The sequence below is a fragment of the Sycon ciliatum genome, chromosome 1, assembly GCF_964019385.1.
Source record: "Sycon ciliatum chromosome 1, ocSycCili1.1, whole genome shotgun sequence".
In the NCBI taxonomy this organism is placed as follows: Eukaryota; Metazoa; Porifera; class Calcarea; order Leucosolenida; family Sycettidae; genus Sycon; species Sycon ciliatum.
In genome coordinates, this window is record NC_088643.1 from 33414863 (window position 1) to 33420154 (window position 5292).

General features: G+C 47.8%; 1 protein-coding gene across 3 annotated transcripts in view; it reads left to right on the forward strand.

Annotated features, from left to right (window-relative positions):
* The first annotated feature begins 1195 nt into the window (after positions 1 to 1195).
* The window catches only part of LOC135823708 (mucin-2-like), a 21854-nt gene continuing 17757 nt past the window's right edge, over positions 1196 to 5292 (forward strand). The window contains exon 1 of one of the 3 annotated variants that reach the window (XM_065336560.1): positions 1196 to 1436. The gene's annotated coding sequence lies outside the window, so the exon portion shown is untranslated. Of the gene's footprint in view, positions 1437 to 1496; positions 2088 to 5292 lie in introns of those variants that run through there. The other 2 variants (XM_065336569.1, XM_065336553.1) reach the window with 2 other exon arrangements.

Genomic DNA, 5292 nt, shown 5'->3' on the forward strand with positions numbered 1-5292 from the left:
CGGGTAATAATGGGCGCTAGGCGGGTAATCATGGTAATGGGCGCTAGACGGGTGCCACGCTTTGGTGCTACACCCGGCCGGAGCTGGTAACGTTGACACTTGTGACGTTGTGTCGTTGTAGACGAGTGCCTGTGGGCCGGTAGCTACTGTGGCGCTCCCACCATGATCGTACTAGTACAGTAGTAGTACATGACAGACTACAATCATGTAGATCTACAGTACGGTGTGTATTTTGCCCGAAAATAGGTTGTACAATACCAGCAGCTACAAACTGGTGACCTGATATCACACTGACAATCTGTACAGATGTCCTTGTTGCAAGGCTTCACACTAGCCCTCCCAGTATTGCGCCAATTCTGCAATATCTTCTCTACTCCTTATCCTGCGCTATCGACTCTCCAACACGTAGTCGCTTCTTATCCAGTTGGGTAAATATTCTGGAGGTGGAGGAGGTGTAATCGTGTTCGGTTGGCTTTAGGACACGGTTACGCACCAAACTGGCCCGAATGAGAACAAGTCAAGTGCCTGTGGTGTACACAAAGTAGAATGTTGGCCGCTACCATGGCTACTGCGCTAGGTCTACTGAGCGAGCAGTACTATTTTCATGGTAGAACGAGCGGCGACCTTGCCATTTCCTGCTTCCACCGAGTCAGTTCTAGAGGGCGACCCACTGGGCGGCCATACTAGGTCGTTATGATAATAATATGGCTTGGACCGTATGGCGGTATGTAATGCTTGCTTACCCCGCCATGCCGCTATGCAGCCTGTGGATACTACACTCTACAGCTACAGACTCAGTAGAGTGGTATAGTTGTGCTTCAGCTTGTCCCTTACAAAGACCCTGCAAACAGACTGTCAGTTGAGTCCGTTAGGTGCGCCCATGACCCACCGCAGAGTCAGGAAAACTGAAGGAAATGGAACGAGGCAGCATTCTGGCTTCAAGTAGTGGCTGGCAGCCACACTAGCAGTGACAGCCACTGTTCCATCAAGACTCAAGGGAGGTTAGGCAGCCATGACAGGCAGCTAACTCCTTTCAGCGTTGGTTACCGGCGTGCGAGCAGGTAAATGCAGCATGATTGTGTGCATTGACAATAATGTACTCGACCCTGCTGCTGCATGCTGCTTCTGCTATTGCAAGTACCACGAGCTGTCAAGCTCCCCTAATTCGGAGTCTCAACTGTCGTTGTTGAACTGACAAGAATGCTGTATCTTGCTCCACTTTCAGCCTGAAGTAGTAGTGAAGAGCCAGGACTGGTAGGACTGACAGGAGAGTTGCCAGTTGGACATCACCAGCAACATCTACCACCACTGCACCAGGCCAATGGCCAGTGTTATCACGTAATAATGCTGCTGAGTTGTCATCATGTCGCTTCCGTGACCTCGATTCGTAAACCGTGCGCGGGATACGAGCAGTGCACCATTGTGATGATGCAACTGTAAGTACGATCATCTACAATCATGTACATCTACACTCAACACGCACAACAATCTTCTCCCGTTGGGCATCAGTCTATGAATCCGGAAGGATCAAAATGAAAAAAAGGTGTTCGCTTTGCCCAGTATTCAGTGGTATTAGCGCAACGCAACATGGCCAGAAGTTACTACATGACCATGATGACTGTAGTGTAGTAGTCTGAGTAATCATGCTACTAGTATCTAAATGCGCTCAGTGTTCAATCTTGACTCTTGAGCAGGCGTAAACCTTCTTTTTGTGAGGTCTTGGTCACCGTTGCAACCGCGTTAGCAGTTACTAGTATTTTTACTTCTGCACTGCACTGCGTTCCAAAGTTGATAGCAGCTAGCAGGTGTATTCGCCGGCAACTGAAAGTCTGCATCGATCTAAACTTAGTTTACTACATGTACTAATAATACTATAAGGTTTCCCTGGCCGGCGGCATGCAGCCGCTTGTCCAATAATTGCGGCAACCCTGCACAGTCTGTGTGTGACTCTGATCAATGGACAAGAGAAACACGTGTAGTCGTGCTGCTCGCCGCGCTTCGTCCGTCCCTAACGCAGCAGCTGCTGCTGGGTCAGGAGATGCAGCCTGACGCGACCTAGCCCGCTGAACAACTGTTTCAGAATCAAGGTTAGCAACCATTTCTCACATGTGTCATGTTGTTGTTGTTTGTTTCATGATAGCGCTGTAAAGGAATACAATCATGCTGTACAAGTGACGCAAGATGTAACCACGGTAGATCTACTGTATTCAGACTGGAATGCAAATTAATATTGCGACCAAAGCCAGCGGCAAACAGTGCAAAATCTAGCTGTGCATCGACTCGACAGGCTGCTGAATGCAGTGCCGGTGTAGGGTTGAGTTTCGTTTTCGAAGCTGGGATTTTAGTACATGCTACTTAGGACGCGTTCGAATTGTCACTCTTTGACTTTTCGAGGAGTTTCGTTTTTCTGAAGAGGTGGCTTATTGGCCTCTTCAGAAAAACGAAACTCCAAAACCTCATCCGATGGGAGAGGTGGATTAGTTCCGAAGAGTTTGGAATATGGTCGATTTGATCGGACTTCATTGTCACCAGGACAATCACACTGAAAAACTCTAAAATGAAAACTCTATTGGGACACTTAACAAATCTCTTTTAATTCCCGTAGCTATGCAAAAGACGTTACCGTAAAAGTCCGTAAATAAGTACGTATTTACTTTCGAATTTAGTGACCACACCCGTACTAACTTTCGGGTGGGTACTGACTTTCGGGCACGAACTAACTTTCGGACCTGACTTGGGTGTAGTGGAGAAGTCATTTTCATGTTGATGTACATGCTACGTGCTGCATGTGCGCACCGTACCGGTACTTATTTCGGGCAGTATGTTTATCGGGCTTGACTTGACTTCAACAGACAGAGCCAAAAGAATGAAGGGGGTATTTCTTTCGGGCAGGTACTTATTTACGGCCTTTTACGGTACTTCAGTAACGTCTGGCGCTAGCCAGGGTCCACACAGCTGTAATTTCGTGTTTGTTTGTTTGTGCCATCGGCATGCCTGGCGCTATCCCGTACTTGTCCCGTACCGTACCATCAAGGACAGCATCGGCATGCCTCAGTGTCTGCTCCAGCGCCGGGTGAGCCGGGTAATCCACCCGGTTGGGCGGCGCTTGGACCCGGTTGAAAATATAGTACCGGGTCAACTGTGACCCGGTTGGTACTTTACACTTTCGAACTTTGAAAGGACTGACTACATGGCTTGTACATGTATGTGTCAGATACTTCTTCTTCTTTCGTAATTTTCTAATTCCTGTCCTCTCTTTTCTAAATGCGGCTTATCCATTAGCCTTTATATCATTGGGCGTACATGTGTACCCGGCTCCGACCCGGTTGAAATGGTTGCGCCAGGTACACGTGTACCCGGCTGTCCTACAATCCTGGAGCAGACACTGTGCCTGGCGCTATGCCGTACCTGTCCATTCCATAGCATCAAAGACAGCTGGCCACAATATTCAAATAGGGCTTTCAAATGCAAGATCATACCTTTCCTCTGTTACTTACCATGGTATTGGTGCACCACCACACTTCTTATACTGAAGCACTTTCTTTCTACGCCATGGCTGGTAAACGCCCCCTCCTCATCTATATTGGCACTGATTCATCTTTAGCCACTGGAAGGTGTAATAATAATAAAATAATAACGTGAAGCAATTTGGAAGAATGAGTATGTATGCGAAGTGTATCAGGGGAATGCATGCAGGGCGACAGTGCGGGTTCGAATCCTAGATTGTCTAAAAAAAATAGGAGAAATGAAACATTTATAACATCCCTATGCTTTTTTGTCCAGGTCATCAAGTTGGTAGACGGTGTCGTATTACTATTGCCCTCGCATGCAAAGAGAAAGTTGACTCTCGCTAGGCAAAACAGCATAGCGTAGGGCCCTGAGCTTCCAAGCTCTCTCGTAATTTGTTCGAACAGTTTATGAAGACAATTCGAATACCCCCTAAGTAACTGTGATCTTCGTAGGCGTGGGTGTGGTGCCTGATTAACGAGAGAGCTTGGAAGCTCAGGGCCCTACGCTATGCTTTTTTGCCTAGCGAGAGTCAACTTTCACTTTGCATTCGAGGGTAATACAACACCGTCTACCGCCTTGATGACCTAGGCAAAAAAAGCGTAGGGATGTTATAAAATTTTCATTTCTCCTATTTAAAAAAAAGACATAACCTAGGATTCGAACCGGCACTATCGCCCTGCATGCATTTCCCCGATACACTTCGCATACATACTCATTCTTCCAAGTTGCTTCATGTTTAATGATCTTGCATTTGAAAGCCCTATTTGACTATTGTGGCCAGCTGTCTTTGCTGGTACGATACAGGACAGGTACGAGATAGCGCCAGGCATGCCGATGGCACAAACAAACAAACACGGAATTAAAGCTGTGTGGACCCTGGCTAGCGCCAGACATTTTTGAAGTAACATATTTTGCATAGCTACGGAAATAACAGTGATTCATACTGATTATACATGATGTGCCGCGTGTTTATTTATTTATTTTTTTACTACAAAGCACTGGCCAGCAACATAAAAGGGGAGGTAGACAAAATTGGACAAGCGAACATCGACAACACAGAGGAGCCTGGCATGCCTGGCAACCTCCCCCGATCTAGCCACCGTCTCGGGTTCATCAGTTGGTCTACGCATCAGGAAGGAAAATGGGCATGAGGAGCTTTCCAGGAGAGGAAGAGTGAGTGAGAGAGAGAAACAGAAAATGATAATAATAGAGACAACCGGTTATTCTCAGTGCTGGTGGACGCCAGTAGCCCATAGCTAATATTGGTCTGGCAGAGGTGATGGTAGGCCTTGGTCTTGAATGTCGGCAATTTCTTGAGATTTGGGCGATCGGCGAGGATTGGGGCAGGCAGCCTGTTCCAGCTCTCCAGGACAAAGTATGGGAAGGAGCGGCTGATGAACTCTGGGCTGGAGGCTGGAGTTGAAAAGAGTGGCCACCGAGGGACTGGCGTTGCCGGCGCGTCCGGGGTGCAGCATTGACTCTTGCTGGGGGAGGTACCATGTTGGTAAGCAGAGCTGGACCTGGTATGCATTGCAGCTTATACAGGTAGCACAGCCCGTAAACATGCCTTCGGTGTAGATCTGCTCTCAGTCTCAGTCTCAGTCTCAGTCAGTATCAGCAGTAAGCAGTCTAAAAGACACGTGCTGGATAGGCACACTTGCTGGATAGGCGCACTTGCTGGATAGGCACACTTGCTGGATAGGCACACTTGCTGTGACTTGGTGCTTGGTGTAGACTGTAGTGTAGTGTGTTCACCTGTACCTGTGTTAGATAGTGGCCCGC